The 17500-nt window shown below is 40.2% G+C and overlaps 1 long non-coding RNA gene across 1 annotated transcript; it reads right to left on the reverse strand.

Annotated features, from left to right (window-relative positions):
• Positions 1-102: 102 nt before the first annotated feature.
• LOC138006954 (uncharacterized) lies at positions 103-17165 on the reverse strand. The gene is made up of 3 exons (XR_011123962.1): positions 16901-17165; positions 12196-12369; positions 103-134 (listed from the first exon to the last, which is right to left on the reverse strand). It is a non-coding gene; the product is annotated as an uncharacterized lncRNA (long non-coding RNA).
• Positions 17166-17500: the final 335 nt, after the last annotated feature.

Raw genomic sequence — 17500 nt, forward strand, 5'->3', positions numbered from 1 at the left:
CACTGGCACCATTCTTCCCAAGTCAACTTGCCACGACAACAGAGAAATCTTAGTCCCGAGGTTTCCATCTACTGTATAGTCAACTGCACCATTAGGTCCTTCAGCAATTACTGCCTTTCTGAATGCAAGGTTTCCTTAAATTGAACAGAGATAAAAACATAGCAACATACTTGGTAATCTGTGACCTTACTTAGGATGACTTTACTTTTGCCTTTTTTTGTTTGGGAAAATTAAGAATGTGACGATTACATGCACCAGGCAAAGTACAATGTGGCATCTGCTTTACTCCTTTTGTTGATAATAACTGTGGTCGAACCATTGTCAAATTGCCCAGTGGACTGACACTTACATATCCACAATGATTTGACAATGTTATCATATGAGGGACCGGTCATTATTTAGCGGGGGGGAGGGCAACAATTTTTTTAGCCTCACTTTGGGGAGGGCCATTTTTTTAAAAATGCCTTTGAGCGGAGGGCTACCATTTTTTTAGCTCAAGTATTTATCTCAAGTCTTCAAACTCAGAATTCTCTTTATTTCAGCCAACTGTATCTGTTTTAATATGTAATTACACATGTAAACATGGAGCATTGTCTTACAAAAAGTCTCTATAAAGCATATCTGTTTCCTAAAACACATAACAACTGAATTTTTCCCTAGTGCAAAGTTCTTACAATTTGAAAACAGAACATGAGAGAAAGTCATCAGTAAACAGCACTGATAGAAACATTTAAACATGTACACTGTCACCAAAAGATAACGACGTTGTTGTCAGTTTTTTGGGAGCATTTTCTTGCCTATTAAACATTTTGATATCAAAGGCGGTTTAAAAACAAAGGATACAGTCAGGCTAAAGCCTGAAGAAAAGAAAAGAAAACCAAGCAAAAGGAACCAGGAAAAACGCAAATATTCGAAATTTAGTCTGAAAGATGATCGAGGTATGGCATGGACTCTGAGAAATTATTCCAATATGGACCATAATCTTCAATATCTGACGAAGATGCCTCTCCTGGTTTGTGCAGTACAGAAACGCTGCAGACATCATCATCACTTTCGTCTTGTTCCTCACTCCAGGCAACATCATCATCATCTTCATCATCCTTGTTCTTATCGTCGACGTGGGAGGAATTAGTTGCTTCACCTCTTTCCTTGCCTAATAAGCCTGCGTGGTGGTTCTTCGCGTCACTGCTTAGCTGAGATGTGACATTTTGGGATACCAATAATTCGGCCCATTTCTTTTCTCTTTGTTTTAAATTTAAGACGATCTCTTTTTGTATGTCACCCTTTTCGCAAAGAGAGTCCTTATCTAAGCCAGGGGCGATCTTTTGCAAAACCGCTGACGTCCTCTGAGAGGTACGAACAGCCTTACGTTTTGCAGCGCGGTGTTTATTCTGTTTTTTCGAACAAGATATCCTCTTTAAGGGTGCATAATCAACCTGAAAGATATTTGAGGCCTTTGCTCCGAGCTCAGTGAGCTTGGATTTAGTCGTAGCTAGCTTTGTCTTGAGCTCGATCAGCACAGAAATGACATCCTCGTTGAACCTGTGAGACGTTCTTCGGCCAGTTGTAATTTTTCCATTGGAGAGAACTGCTGATTCTAGATCTATCTTAACTTTTTCCTCAATTTGTTGCAAAGATTTTTCCGCCTCTTCGATTCGATTTAAGGTCATTTTTATAACGGTGTTATCGTGAGGTTTTAATGTGTGGTTCTTCCTCAGTAAGTAACCTGCAGTGGATGGGTTCTTTGCATTATCCAGTTGTTGGATTTTGGCCTTCAGCCTCTCAGCTTCTTGGTGGACCGTGTACTGGCGCCTTGCTTCCTTGTGGAATTCTTCAGAAAACGTGTTTTTTTGATATAGCTAAGAAAGTGACATTTTCAAAAAAAAATGATTCATATACTCGGTTGTAAAAGTGATTCATTGGTGTTCTTGGATTTGGAATCCATCCAAGTGCCTTGTCACGCCGTATCTGCGGTTCAGATGAAGAGCCTTTTTCTGTACCAGGCTTGACTTGCTCATTGACATTGCAATCATTTTGTTGTCGGTAGGATCTAAGGAGCCTTTCTGCCTCAAAGATGCTCATCCCTTGAGAGTAAAAAAGTAAGAAATCTTATATAACGCCCAAGAACGTAGAAAGTCCACTTCCGGGTAAAAGCCTTATAATGGAGGCATGTAGAGAGGCAAAAATATTATGGTAATTCCCTCTCCTCGGAAAAAAAAAATTGGGGAGAATAGGGGATGCCTGTACACAGGTAATACCTGTTTGGTACTATACGAAATCTTGTAATTCTTAAAGTAAAACAGATGAAGTATAAAAAGAGAGACAGAAATAAAGATCTACAGGAAACCTAGGCTCGATTACCAGCCGCTGTTTCGGGAAATGAGCCAGCTCACTCCCGAAACCTCGGCTGGACGCGTGAGGTGAGCCATTGTTAATCTCCGCCAATCAGAAACTCGCCTGCACAAATCCGTCAGGCATAAATTATATGTTTTGGCTGCGAAGGTATTCTATTACCCGGCCTGTTCGAGGTTTACAGTGCTTTAAGGTAGGAAACATCCAAGATTGCGACAACGAAAAGTGTTCGAGAAGCTGGAGAATGGGAATTGTGTCGTTTTCTACCGCCTGAGTTCGCAAACTTCACTGATTTTCCAGTTGGCGCCAAGGTCAAAATACGGCTTTCAAATCCATTGCTATTGCAATTTTCTCCTCATACTTCGCTAATGTAAGAGCAAGTAAAATTCCTCAAGATCAATTGAAAGTACTGTTGCGTTTATTGCTGGCAAAACGAGGGGGCCGATGAAGGCGACTGAGAGCTAAAGCAGCCGAAGATTTCGTTGATGATTCGCCGGTTGAATTCAAACTGACAGCGATCATTCAACCACAAACTCAAGCTCGTATCATCTGGAAACTTTGCACAGACGTTTTAAGCATTATTATGTAATTTCTGTTTTCTTAAAATCAGTGTTTTGGGGATGTCTAATGCTATTTCCCCGCAACTATTAACTTCGCATAAATTATATTTTTAATTTACGTCACAGACACAATCTATCGGTCACGCGTCCAGCCGTCTCTTCTCGGGGAGGATACCCGAACTCGAGTGAGCGGCGGTAATCGAGCCTACAGGAAACCATAATCGTCACAATCTGTTTAATCATTTCCACACATGCTGACATAAATAATTTCCATACCTAATTCTCGTTGAAGTAAGGAAGCATCGACATCTTTTAGGTGTTTCACTTTCTTTAGCCCTTTGCTCAAACATATTTCTTGGTACTCCTCCAGATCTGCCTCTTTTAAAAGGGTTATGATGGAAGATTCGTTCTACGGCCAACAAAAATGGCCAAAAAGGAAACGTTATCCATGGTTTGCTGTTTGTACTGAATCAACTCCTTGTTTCAAACAATGTCGGGAAAGCCATTGGTTATCTGAAATTTGACACCGCTTATGACATGTATTGTGGCTTCTTTGATGTTCGTCCGAAAGCTGTGAAATTTCGGGATAACCTTTTGCACTCTCAGCATAGCCTATGCGTTTTGATTGTAACATTGGCTCAAAAAAAGAGGTGAGTTTGATAAATCTTTCATGAAACTTTATGTCTGCGGTTAAGTCTATGAATTATATTTGTACTCAGCGTTTAATAAAACTTTGGTTGCTCTTTGCAGGGGTGGATCTAGGGGGAGGGTGCAGGGGGTGCGCACCCCCTCCCCCCTGAGATGACCTGCGGTTTTCTAATACAACTGGTATTCTGCAAAAAAAAAAACTATGTGGTTTATTGGTGTTGAAGTAGAGCAAAAGACGAGTGCACCCCTTCCTAAAAAAAAATCCTGGGTCCACTCCTGCTTTACACTCACAATGCAATAGTCTACGTCTTAACTGTCAATGACGAGTGTTTGTTATCCTACTGATTTAGCAACAGAACGGGAATGTCAGTTGACAACGGGAAAGCGCGCGGAAAGGGCTAAACGCAACTTCCGGTGCCCAATTTTCCGCTCTGCCATTGGTCTAGGCATTTGTTTGATTTGCGCGCGCCGTCGCCGACAGACGTTCCCGTTCTGTTCATAAATCAGCGAGTACTACATGAGGTGGACGTTTTATAATGAAATTTAAATTACATTTTAAAATCATCAACTGGCTATTCGTGCAATAGTTCAATTTTAAAAATTGGAATTTTTCTGTTTTTTTAATTTGTCTTTTTTTAATGATGCTTGCAGCCGATTTTTCAAAAGGATCATTGTGATTTTTTATTGTCATAGATTAATTATTGCAAAATCAGACGACATTGACTTTGTTGACCTGTTCAGGGAAATTGCAAAGATAACTAATAACGAAGATGAACCCACAATGTCTGGTACTTGGCTTCCTCTTGATTCTACCACAGTACAACGACTGTTAAACTCAATGGATAGCGAATATGACCAAAATGTTGCTAAAGGGCTTTTGGCGGCACTATTACCTCGGGCCCATTTGTACAATTTGGGCATAAAGCATTTCCCGGCTAAACTTTCTTTCCCTTTAATATTTATATACAGGAGAGGAAAAGCTTCTTGCTGATACTGACCAAAGTATAATCACTGTGCGACCAAAGTATTATGTTGGAAGTTCCGGTACTGTCTGGGCTAGTGATTACGTACGACTAAGGTATCACCTCAAATGCGTTTAATTCAGTAACTTTCACATTTGATGTCAATAGATTACGCCATTGTGTTATTCTTTTTTGCAGACATGAGAGCCCAGAAGTATTTGAAACCCAAGTTGATGGAATGTTGCACTCAAAAGAGCTTCGGGCATTTTGTGCTGTCGTGCATGACTGTACATTTTATTTCAAAGGTACACCAATTAGTTACAAAAGAATTTTTCTACACATAATGTTGTAATGTATTCCTGTATGCATTAGGTAGTATATATGATCTTCTATCTTCTATTGATAGACACAACCATGAAGGATGATGTTACGTGTATAACAGGGCATGAAGGGTGCAGATTCCGGAAGTACGAGCATAGCAGATTGGAGCACCTGGTTCAATACTTAGACTCAGCAATAGTGCACTGGAATCAAGTGATGAAACCACAAGTTCCAGACCAAGACAAAGCCTTAGGTAGCGAAGTCGTTGACAAGGTTGAGACGATTGGTGGGGCCCTTGATTTGCTTAAGGAGGGACTACTGAAGCAGAAAACTGGGTTGGAGCTATGGCCCCTCTTCTGTGAAGTTACCAGTCTTATTGATGGTACACTACAGCTGATAGAGTCATTCAAATTACCTCCCATCTGTGATGACGTTCTTGACCTCACTGATGCAGGACCTGGTGTGGAAGTCTCAAATACCCATGTAAGATACCGGGATGCAGAGATAGCCAGACTTCACAATAGTACAAGAAGGAACAGAATACACAGGTCAAGAAATGATTCAGGGCAGAATGAGGCAGAGAGGGCAAATGCAGCAATAGGTGCGAGTTTCAAACAGAATTATTAATTCAATTGAGCGATTCTTTTACTTTTTGTTGATATTTAGAGCAAATGTTACACTAACTTGGTGTTATAATATACAGTGCTACAATATAGTGTTAGTTTTAATTGCAGGCGATGCATTAATTGATGGATCAACAATCAAGTGGCAGTACCATAAGGCACTTGAAAGCCTTACAGAGAATGAAATTCGGAAACTTAGTCTTGAGGAAATAAACAGTATCGAGGCCGAGTGCATGGAAAAAAATGCTTGGCAGGTGTGCCATGATGTCGCCAGCAGAATCAATGGAGAACCTGCGCCATGTGGAGATATGGTTGCCCATGTTACTCAGAGAACAGGTATTATGCATCCCAAACAACTAGTCATCTCTTTTATATATGTTAAATGAATATGCATTGAATTTTTAATTTTATAAAATTTGAACGGAAGCGAGGAATTGAAATCCACATTTCATCAGATGTAGTTCATGCTAAGCGCAATTCCAAAGGCATTCCATTTGACATCGACTGACATGCGCCACAACCTTCCTGACTGTAAATATCTAATTTTTATTCATTTGTCTTTTTTAAATATATTTCAGACGAGCATTTCTTCTGGAATGTGTCATACCTTGACGAGTTTATTAAAGCTTCAGACTCTCGTAAAGATGATGTGCCAGGCCACGCATACTTCTTCAAGATAAAGCATTTTATTGATACGCATTATATAATTGGAGAACTGTTCTTTGAATATAGGAAAGGAAGTTGTGTAAATAGCTCCGAAGGTAAATTATAACATCCAAATTTAAAATACTTATTAAATAAATGCAGACTTGATAATATTGCTTTTCCTTTTTTTTTGTTTCCTGTTTTCCGAGGTCGGAAATACGGCCTACTGGTCGGCCTACCGGTGTAACCTTTCGTGTTGCTCCTTATAGAATATAATTATTATGTATTTTTTTATAGATGGTAAGGAGTGTGATTATTGCCAGGCAACGTTAGGACGAAAGCTTAGCCCTGTGAGACGTCCCTTTCTTGACAGAAACAGGGAAGGGTTTCATTACTGTCACGTGAACAACACTCCAGTCAATGAAAAAAGAGCTGTGGATGATTTTCAACCAAGAGCCCAGCTGCGAAAATTGTTTAATGAAGGTAATGGATACTGACAAACATGCATTCAGATGTAAAATATATTTATTTTTTATTACTAAAATGACTAAAATTACAATACTTTTTATAGAAACATATTTTAATAGTAATTATTCATCTGTTTCTTTTAAAAGGATTACTCAGCGACCCGAGTGCCGTTCACGAATTTAGTAAAAAAATATGTAGTAGAAGAAGATCTCGTTAGAAAATATGTCTGCCACCTTGAAAATCTGCAGCTCAAGAAAGTAAAACGGGATGAATCAAGGAAAAGGCTTCAGAGAGAGGAAAGGAACAAGACGTACGATGACTTGGATTGGGTGTCAATTTATAGAGAAGGGCAACTCAGGAAGTTGAAAGTCTGCTTCCTTGATCTCTCTACCTCGACAAACATCACATTAGATGTTCAAGGGCCACACTTAAACGTGACAAAATAGATATTGTTGCTGCCCACATTGCGAGATCTTTAGTTAACGGCGCAGATATGCTAAACGACGACGAAGACGATGTCGAGGATGAAGAGTCAGATGACGAATATGAAAATGATGTTGTACTGGAGGAAATTGGCGAAGAAAGTGATCAGGAAGAAGCAACAGATACCGGCGAGAAAAGTGATACAGATCAAGATTACGACGAGAGTGACAACGAAAGCAAGTGAAGACAGTGATAAGGACGATTATGACGACAATGATGTCGGCGACAATGACGGTCTACAAATCAGTGTCATCTTGTGTACTACCAAAAATCTGGTAGAACGTGCAGGACATGGAAAGCAAGATATCTCTATTATTGATTAAAGTTTGACGTGCAAAAAGAAACATAGAATGTTATTTGTTAACAACCGTTCGACTATTTTGTCCTGGGGGAGGGTCACAATTTTATTAATGGACTAAGGGGAGGGTCGGAGATTTTAAAACTCTCAGAAGGGAGGGCCACAACTTCTTGGCCGACTCTTTTCCTCATCCTAGTAGCCTTCCCCCTCCACCCCCCCCCCCCCCCCCCCGCTAAATAATGACCGATCCCTAACCAGTTTCGACTAATAAATAGCAACCGTTTATAGCACAGGAATTTTCCCACGCTGCTAGAAACTGATTCCCGTAACTGTTGCAAACGTACAGTGGGAAAATATTACATCAGTCTCTTTGGGAAGAATTCCGTGGAAAAAGGTCTTGTCGAAGCAATTCAGAATAACGGAAACATAAAATTGTGGCAGAAGAGGACATTGGTGTCGTTTCCACAAAATTTGTCGATCGTGTTCCTTGTACGATGGTATTCTTCACGATGGAATCCACGCTGAAACACTAAAATACACTTAAGAGCTTCTGCCTGAGAGACCGGGGCAGACTTGGAAATGAAGGTCGGCCGATTTCGCTTAAAATTGGTACACAAAGTACTTATGTCGACTTATTTAATATGCCAAAGTTTCAGCTTCAACGACTGTTTTTTTAGCCGAGTTCTGGATATCAGCCCCTCAGGGGCTGATTTTCAGTGCAATTTTGGCCACTTTTAAATCTCTCTTTTAGCAACATGAAATTAATTTCAGGCAAACACAAAAACATCTTTGTAAAGCCCTATCCTTAGGCTTTTATGGGTGAGAACATTAGCTCATGGAAATTTTTCGCTAGCCTGTGGCTGTTATCACAACTTGGTCATATTTGAAGCATATGGGAAGCAACCGGAAATGGCCTGTTTTTCAGACCAAATATTTTCCATGCCCAAGTTTTATATCTTGAGGTCTTCGTATCCCTGCAAAGTTCAGCCCTTAGTTTAGTAATATCAAGAAAAAAATACTAAGGTTGAGGCTTTTTACTAAGAAAAAAACTTACGAGAAGATGGCTAACTAGGCCACTTGCGGTTAAAGTTTCAACAAAGCGTGTCTGCAAAAATCAGCCATTTAAGACTCTGAAGTTAATTGTCACCGAGAAGACTTGCCGTTAATAAGAAATTTTTATGTGATTGTTTTAGGACCGATCACATAGTGGGTCCGACAGCGGTTATAAATTTCTTGGAAGAAGTCTTGAAAATTACGGACAATAGAGCCGCTGCGAAAACTCTTTATTTACCTAACAACACATCTCTTGCCGGTAATTGCCCCAGTGTAAATGGCTCACTTATGTTGTAAATGTATGACAAGGACGTCCAACACGGTCCGTTTTCGCCGCCAATCCGCTAAATTGCTAGAAGATTACTCACGGGCACTCTTTCCCTTTCTCTATCAGTATTTTCCTTTTGTTGCTTTCTCAAACAGCACAGATCCATGGTGGCATCCATACTGCATATATATCCAAAGATAGGACAGGGATGGAGTGGGTTATCCTTCCGGTAAAGACTACTGTTTTGGCAACTTGGGAAATAAAATATTTCAGCTTTCTTGGAGCCCTTAAGGACTTGGGGGTCTTTTATGGCACCCGTAGCTGTAGATCACATGAAAAAGTAAGTCTTTATGGACTCACACTGAATTGCTGACCCGTAACTCTGGTTTCGGTAATAAGAAGCAACCTAGGCGGTAATCGCCCTGGAGGGCCATTATGCATGCTGTGGGTGATAAGGTAAGTCGTCACAAGGCCTAGTGCCCCTTCGTACCTGCTGGAGCTTAAATTGGTTACTGCTCTTCTTTCCTGGACAGGATAATAATCACTGGTGCCCATTTATACATCTGGGTGGAGAGAGGCACTTTTAAAGAAAATTGCCTTCCCAAGACGACATGTCAACGCCCTAGTAACTTGGGGCCCTTTTCTCGAAAGTCCCGAAAACTTTTCGGGCCCGAAAAGCTATTTGTGAAAGTGCCAACCACTTGTTTTAGAAAGCCGATCTTTTAACGTGTTTTCAAGGTAACAAAAAGGAAAATGACTGTGAAGTTTAACGACTTAAGTCCTCTCCGTTCTTGAGATACGAAGGGAATTGTGACACCCGAAAATGGCCCGTAAAGTTTCGGGACTTTCGAGAAACGGGCCCCAGGACCTCACGATCCAGAGTCTAGCCCGCTAACGCGCTATTCCAGTTCATTTTTGTGTAAAATCCGAATGTAATGTGGACTTTAATCTGTCCTAAATCAGCAAAATGCATCGGGGAAAAATAAATGGCCAGCACTTTCAAAAGAAAGTGGACACCTTGCCGGCTGCTTTGTTTATTTGCGAGAAAAGAAACTATCTGCGATCTATTAATTAAACTAATTAAATCTATTCAGTCTGTGAGGGAATTTGTTTCATTTGAGTCCATTTGAGTGCTTTTGAAAAGCAGAGTAGCGAAAGTCTGGATTTCACAATTTAGTCTCTTGGAAAATCAAAACCATGAGTATACGGTGCACCTTTTGCAAAGAAGTTGACATATGTGGGGCACGAGATAACAAGCCGTCAGAGCCTGCTGTGACTCTCCCATTAGCGACATTAGATCGAGATGTTACGCCCTGCTAGTCAAAGTGGGCGCTGCTGGTAATAAACTGACTGCGTCACACAGAGTTGATAATTTTCCTGAATGGAAGTTAATTCTTAACCAAGCTGGCTCGTCTGGCGTCACAAAAGATGAATTAAAGACGATTTGTGAGATGTCCACGTCTCCGCTGAAAATTCACCCGTTTGCGAAAATATTCAGTAAACAAATCGTGCCATTGAGGTTCTCATACAAGTTCTATCATAATCATTCTCTGCAATATCAAGGAAACGAATCTGCACGAGAAAACAACTGAATTCCAAGTCAGTCATAGCCAGCAAACTACAATGACCTCGTCACGTACGGTATTAATCGACCTGTGTATATCTAACTCGCAACGACGCACTTGCGACCAATTTATCGCTGGGGCTAAAGTTTCTAATGTTACCTCACTTTTAAAAAAATTAAGGGATTGTAGGAAAGGGGCATGTTTGTAAAAGTGAAGCCAGGTAAGCGTTTTTTGTAAGCGAATTTATCCAGACACTTTGCAAATAGACTGGAAGAGTGACTGCAATTTGTGTTAGACGATTAGCTTTAATTATATTCGAAATTTCTTAAAGGTTCAAAACGATTCTCAATTAGTGTCACGACAGATGATGTGGTTGCTTTTAAAGAGACCGATAAGTTCTTTTTTCTTCAGAAAATATTAAAGCCCAAACAGGTGGGTTATAGTACTACTGAATGGAACTACAAAGCTTGCTTATATCCTGATTTAATTAGCGCTTCATTACTACGGGCCACAGACGTGATACGTTGAACGAGTTGAACAAAGGAGATAAACTTAACATTTCAGTTTGGACGAAAAAGATGCAATTTTACATTGTGATTTACCGGCAAGAGATGTGTTGTTAGGTAAATAAAGAGTTTTCACAGCGGCTCTATTGTCCGTAATTTTCAAGACTTCTTCCAAGAAATTTATAACGGCTGTCGGACCACTATGTGATCGGTCCTAAAACAATCACATAAAAATTTCTTATTAACGGCAAGTCTTCTCGGTGATAATTAACTTCAGAGTCTCTTTTAACCATAACTTGGAAGGAAAAAAGATAATCGAAATTAAATGGCTGATTTTTGCAGACACGCTTTGTTGAAACTTTAACCGCATGTGGCCTGGTTAGCCATCTTCTCGTAAGTTTTTTTCTTAGTAAAAAGGCTCAACCTTAGTATTTTTTTCTTGATATTACTAAGCTAAGGGCTGAACTTTGCAGGGATACTAAGACCTCAAGATATAAAACATGGGCATGGAAAATATTTGGTCTGAAAAACAGGCCATTTCCGGTTGCTTCCCATATGCTTCAAATATGACCAAGTTGTGATAACAGACACGGGCTAGCGAGAAATTTCCATGAGCTAATGTTCTCACCCATAAAAGCCTAAGGATAGGGCTTTACAAAGATGTTTTTGTGTTTGCCTGAAATTAATTTCATGTTGCTAAAAGAGAGATTTAAAAGTGGCCAAAATTGCACTGAAAATCAGCCTCTGGGGACCCCTGAGGGGCTGATATCCAGAACTCGGCTAAAAAAGAGTCGTTGAAGCTGAAACTTTGGCATATTAAATAAGTCGACATAAGTACTTTGTGTACCAATTTTATGCGAAATCGGCCGACCTTCATTTCCAAGTCTGACCCGGTCTCTCAGGCAGAAGCTCTTAAGCGAAAGCGTCAGAAGTTTCATCTTCTCTCGCTTTTAAAGCTACCCCGCGAGCAGTTAGTTTCTCCTACGCTTCCCGACAGAGAAACCACTGCGAGCTACCGTTAGATTTCCCATCGAGGATGTGCGAACTACGTCATACTCCACGTGATGCGTTTCGTCTTATTTCGTGGAAAAATATGAAATTATTAGACAGCCAATGATCATTTCTCCAGTTTCTTTTATGGTGTGTAAAACTAAACTTTTTGTTTCTCGAACATTTTCAACCCGCCCTTTATTTCCTGCTGTTTACTGCTTCCGTTTAAACTTAAGCATTCGCAATAAGACCGCAACCACACGTTTTCTTGGAAAATGGAGTCCGTTATCTCTCCGGGTCTCACCCGCTGACTAAAAAGCCTGATGACTTTGGGTACGAGGCTTCCCCGAATCGACCAGATGCAGGGTAGAAGTGTGTCAGCCATAAACGGGAATAAAAAAGATAATGCTGTGTACACCAGTTCTACTACAGCTTTACTTAACACTGAAGCACCTTTTGAAAAGATCTCAACCTCACAGAGCTGTAGGAACTGTCTTCTGGTTGTGAGTATACCAACATATCTGCCACTCCTTGGCGGATTTATGTGACACACAAGTGATGCTTCCAGGTCAAATGAACCATCCCATCGCGCACAAACTGGATTATTTGTTACATTGAAGCTGTCGCCTGCAATTCAAGTGAAAAAAGCCCCTTTATTTTTGTTTTTCGGGGTTAATTTGGTGAACTAGCAAGCTGAAGTTTTGAAAATTAGCCCTTTGTCAAAGTGAGTACAGGCTAAACTTAAAGTGCCACTGTGACCAAAAAATCAATTCTTATTCTTCTTTGGGTTTTAAAACTGTGTAAACTAAACGCTAAGGGACCAAGTTTTAAGCCTTGATTTAAAAAAGACACCTGTTTATTTTAACTGGAATTTTCCTACTTAATGATCCGCCATTACTAACTTTAAGATCTTGAGAGAGCTGGATCGAGGAGAAAATGACGTCAAAGCTTAAGGCTCACTAGTTTAAGAATACAATGCGTGTGCACGCCGCAGAATTAAAACTCACGTTTTGCATATATAATAAGCGGCATTTACACGCTGAAATTTTAGGATAGTGAGCCTTTGAAGTCTCTTTTCCCTGGATCCAACCCTCTGAGGTCTAATCGGTCAGTTTTGAACGTGAGTAATGGCGGACCGTGAAATCCAAAACTTACACTCAAAGTAAACGGCCTAAAATCTGAAGAAAAAGGGGAAGTGATTTTTTTTTATCACAGGGGCACTTAAATAAATTTTATACGTAATTAATCAAAAAGTTCGATTCTTTCAATGTTTAAATTTAAACCATAAAGTTAATAGATATTTTGCGGTCAAAACGAATTAAAAATTGATTATAGTCGTGGATAAAGTAAAAGGCGATGGACCGTGGGGCTCGAGTGAAATGAACGTGAAATTCGCTATATACAAATCTATAGTTTAACGCCACGGAATGACTACAGTTGGTTTGGGTCAAGCTTACATATCGTTTGAAAAGGAAAATAATAGTAATCTGTCCGAGTATGGGCAACGGGACTACCGCTAATGCAAAAATGTGCACATCGTTAATAGCTTTGAAAAGTAGTTTCACCTTTGCTATTAAAGGGGAAAAAAATAAGTGGATTTGGGACAGTGCGTGACCCATTTTAGGCCAAGAGCATCTTCTACTTTAAAGAGCCTGCAGCTCAAGCTTCTCAAAGCACTTCTATTGTGTTCTTAAAAAATAGCACGTATGCCCAAATCACTCAACAACGTACTCTACCCGTCTTTTACCTCTTAACCAAACTCACGGCCGTGAATATATGAGATGACGTGTGCAAATGTCTACAAGAAAACCGTGACGATATATGTTTCCCATTGACAAACAACCACTTCTGTTAAGATAAAATGGACAAAGACTTACCCAGCAAAAACCAAGAATTTCCAAACTTTTTTCCATCGAATACCAAAGTCATAAAAGTGGAGGAGACTGAATGGTTGCCCTTCCCTTTGTCATCAAAGCCTACTAGCACGTTTCACTACTCGCCCATCGACCATTGCAGTGAGGTCCTGTTACACTCTCTTGTCACCGATCCCACCGACTTTTCTATTACTACCGATACTTTCCGTAGTGAGGTCAAGAAACTAAGTTTGCTGGATACGCAAGACAACATGACACCAAACTATCCCATTTTCACCAACTGCACATTCCAGTGTGAATACTGTTTGAACGAAAATGTTGTTTTGAAACGCCCAAACTCAGCAAGCCGTTGAGTCAAAAAGAATATATTTTTTTCACAGAACTTGTCACTTCTTTTATAGATTGAAGACATATTTTTCCACTTTGTTTTTGTCGATAGTCAGTTCTTTTTCAAACGTTATGGGCATTTTTTCACACCAATTCCAGTGTACTTGTTTTTAAAGGTGGTGTGTTTTCAATTTACCCTCGTAAAATAAAGACATTACTTACTTACTTACTTACCAAATAAACTGTTTTCTGGCTTCTGTTCCCATGATAAGAATTACGACTTTAATCACTGAAGCGGCTTTTCGTGTTGATATGTTATAAAATAATTGGTTCATGCTATTTGCTTCATGCTATTTGCTTCATGCTATTTGAGTATATGCTGTGCATATACTCAAATATTAAGTTCTGGATGTACTTTAATATCGTTCCCAGAGTCATCGTTCCCTTGACCAGCGGTCGGAAAAGAGAGACTCTGGTCAAATCCAAAAGAGGCCATATTTGATTGGCTGTTGAAAAACGGTTTCTTTCCTGCAATTTTCAAATTCTAAACTGAAAAATTATGCTTTCTTCCGGATTTTTATCTAAACGAGGTCGAAGTTAATCTAGAAATAAATCTTTTTACTATTTACCAGTTCCGTAACGTTTTTGTTTTTGAAAATACAGCATTCTGAATTTCCTAGTTGTCACTTGCGTGACACCAGATGCTGAAATTTGTTTTGATTGAAAAAATTTGAAAAAGTGTAAGAATTTCTCAATGGATAATTATGCGGTAGTAGCCAAAACGCGGGGCCGGGGCCGGGGCCGGGGCCGGGGCTGGAGTCGGGGTCGGGGTCGGGGTCGGGGTCGGGGTCGGGGTGCCTTTTCTTTTTCCCATTTTTTTGGTTTCAATTTTTATCGTTATCCTCCTGTTGGTTTTTGCGATAACCTGACTTGGTCTTTTCGAAAATCGGAGTTTGTTTTTCGAAATTAAGATCATTTCCGGAAATGCTGAAATTGGAGTTTATGAAATATACGCCAACTGCCAAAAACACTGAAGACTCGCTGATCTCCACACTTAAAAACAGCATTGCAATGTTTACTTCTTGAGAAAAATAAAAAAAATGTGATCGTCACGCAACGTTTAAATTTCCTCGTTGCTCGTGTTGCTGTCATGTTGTTGTCTGTCTTTACTAGAAACGGTTTGTAGTAAAGCCAGAGTCGCACGGGAACTTGCTAGTCAATTCTATTCGGACGTCACGGGATCGAATCCAATATCACTATAAAAAACAGAACAACATTGAAAATAATTTTGCGAAAACAAGAAAATGATAACGTTGTGTGACGACTATCGTGGAACTGTGGCTATGTTCTGTTTCATTTTAATTGTATTGCGAAGGTTTTTACGAAGTAAACATTAAAATGTGCTTTTAAAATGTGGAGCTCAGCGGATCTTCAGTGTCTCAAGGAGTTAGTGTATATTCCCCACAAAAATTCCAATTTCAGTCTGAAATTCTCTTAATTTCGAAAAACAAAGATGTCTCTTTCGTAGATTTCGTATAAATGAAAGAAAGATGCCAAACATTCGAATATAACATTAAAGGAGAATAACGTCAAAAATTGAAACAAACAAAAATTGGAAAAAAAAAAGACACCCCGACCCCGACCCCGACCCCGACCCCGGCCCCGGCCCCGGCCCCGGCCCCGGCTCCGGCCCCGCGTTTTGGCTACTACCTAATTATGTGGCTAGCCTTACATACGTATGTTTCATCCTGCCAAGGGACTCATCAGAGACCTTTCGGCTAAGGTCATCCCCTTTTTTTTTATTTTGTTTACCGTCGAATGTGTTTCCTGATATTGGATCGGTCGGTCGGATTGAAAAAAAAAAAAACCTTAAAAAAAAATCATAAGCATTCTCGGAATCGGAGGCCTGGTACCCCGGCATCATAGGTGTGTAGCCAGGAAAACAACAAGACGTGAACCCAAAATCAATATGGCGGAAAAGTTGGCGGATGTTGTGGCAAAATTAAGACAGCGTGGGGAAAAGGATCGACCACCAAAACTCCTGTGCGACATAAAAATGGTTTAAAAACGTCGTTAACTTTTTTTTTTTTTTGGAAAATGCCCAAAATTTGGGTCGGTCGGACGACGCGAAACGGAGAAAAAAAAGGGGATGGCCTAACTCGTCAAACATCGCGTTTGAAGTCTCGCTAGCATCAAATGATGGTGGCAGTCTGGCCTTATATCACATAAGGATTCCAAAATTGCCACCATCATTTTGATCCTAGCGGGACTTCAAACGCGATGTTTGACGAGTTACCCAAAAGGTCTCTGATGAGTCCCTTGGCAGGGATAAAACATACGTATGTAGGGCTAGCCACATAATTATCCACTGAAAAAATTGCTCCCGTTATTTTTTATTCTCCGCAGTTTAAACCTTTCGAGTGTATTACGAGATGTGTTTATACTCATGCCGGTGTACTGTCTCGCGAGTGAAAAATAAGCGCTTTCGTGGCAAGGTAAACTTTGTTGATTTCTAACCGTTTCCCCTCTCGCACGAGCAGTTATTTAACCGGAACCAGAGTTTTCTGGTTCCGGTTTGGATTATTCCAGAGCCTCACGCGCCCGTTCCGCTGGACAAAGGTAACAGAGGCTCTGGGAACGAGATTGGATGCACTTGGGAAGTTCGGAACGCATTCAAGATACTAGAGTTGCCCTCGGCAATCGCTTCGAGCAACTCTTACGCCTCTATCGTGTTCTCATAACTTCCACAATTCTATATACGCACACTAACCATCAACCAATTCTTAATTGGAGCACACAAAAAGCTTTTGAAATCTGTAAATCTTTACAGTAAAAAACAAAACATTTAACTTATGATTCTCTTGGAGTCAAGCTTGAAAAGTCTCTTGTTCTTAAGTTAAATTTATGGCTCAGTTCACTATGTTTCAACAGCAGATTTCTGCAAGTGTTTCTCTCACCCAATGTTATATTGTAGACTTGATTCCTTGTAACATTTGACCCGTCAGACAAAGACGAATTCCCAGTGACGATGCGCACTTCAAAGACCTGGACAGGACTGCTCAAATCCACTCGCCACCAGCTTGGATCATCTTCTAAAGTACGTGAGCAGTGTCCATTCTTAAATTCCTGGTCAGGATTCCCATCAACGGCTTTGTCTGATGTGCCATTAGAATAATCGTCACTGTATATGGAGGATTGGGTGGTGCTCTTCCCTTCCACAATGTTCTCTACGATAGGAATTCGAACAGAATCATGCTATCACCACATCATACTCATCATCCTTATCGTTATCGTTATAGTGTTCATCATCAATACCATGAGGACACGTAAATAATTAAAGTAAGGAAGGTTAACCAGAGTCCATCTCGGCTACTTAAAGATGGAGCCCATGTTCTTGCTACCCCACACTCCATAATCTTTAATTTGACTATTCAACAAACTGTGATCCTTGCAGCATGGTAAAAAAGTGAAGGTGACCCCTTTTCACAAGTCACGTGCAAAAGACGATCCCAAAAATTACCGCCCCGTATCCGGACTAACTGTGCCAAGCAACTCGC

This window comes from Montipora foliosa, chromosome 6 (genome assembly GCF_036669935.1).
Source record: "Montipora foliosa isolate CH-2021 chromosome 6, ASM3666993v2, whole genome shotgun sequence".
Classification (NCBI taxonomy): Eukaryota; Metazoa; Cnidaria; class Anthozoa; order Scleractinia; family Acroporidae; genus Montipora; species Montipora foliosa.